The sequence below is a fragment of the Lontra canadensis genome, unplaced genomic scaffold (assembly GCF_010015895.1).
Source record: "Lontra canadensis isolate GAN:19392208 unplaced genomic scaffold, GSC_riverotter_1.0 scaffold20, whole genome shotgun sequence".
Taxonomy (NCBI): Eukaryota; Metazoa; Chordata; class Mammalia; order Carnivora; family Mustelidae; genus Lontra; species Lontra canadensis.
Genome location: NW_022631014.1, coordinates 22,677,882 through 22,678,673, shown reverse-complemented (window position 1 = coordinate 22,678,673; position 792 = coordinate 22,677,882).

The window sequence follows — 792 nt, the reverse complement described above, 5'->3', positions numbered from 1 at the left end:
AGAAGTGAATCCAAAGCGACGGGAAGATAGACTGCAGGGGGAGGGGCCGGCTCCCAGCAAGCGGCGGAGCAATGGAGCACAAAATCAGGACTTTTAAAAGTCTATTCCACTGAGGGACATCACTCCAGAGGCTAAACAGGGGTGAAGCCCACGTGGGGTCAGCGTGGCCTCAGGTCCCGCAGGGTCACAGAAGGAGCGGGGGTGTCTGAGTGTTGCAGAGCTTACAGGTATTAGAACGGGGAAGCCGGCTACAGAGACAGAGCCGAGGAGTGAGCTCTCAGCTCGGGGTTACCTTGAACCGGCCACAGGCTCGGTGAGCTCGGAGCGCGGCCGGAGGCCAGGGAGACGGGAGTAATTGGGCGCTATTCTCTGAGGGCACACTGAGGAGTGGGGCCCTGAGCTCTCGGCTCCTCGGGGTGGAGACTGGGAGGCCGCCATTTTCATTCCCGTCCTTGGGAACTTTACAGAAAGCACTCAGGGAACAAAAGCTCCCAAAAGCAAACCTGAGCAGATTACTCAGCCCGGCCCCTGGTAAGGGCAGTGCAATTCTGCCTGAGGAAAAGACACTTGAGAATCACTACAACAGGCCCATCCCCCAGAAGATCAACAAGAAATCCAGCCAGGACCAAGTTCACCTACCAAGGAGTGCAGTTTCACTGCAGCGGAATTCCAGAGGAGGAGAAAGCAAAGCACGGAACTCATGGCTTTCTCCCCATGACTCTTTAGTCTTGCAGTTAATTTAATTTTTTTTCAATTTATTTTTCTCTTCTTCTGCTAAATTTTTAACTTTTA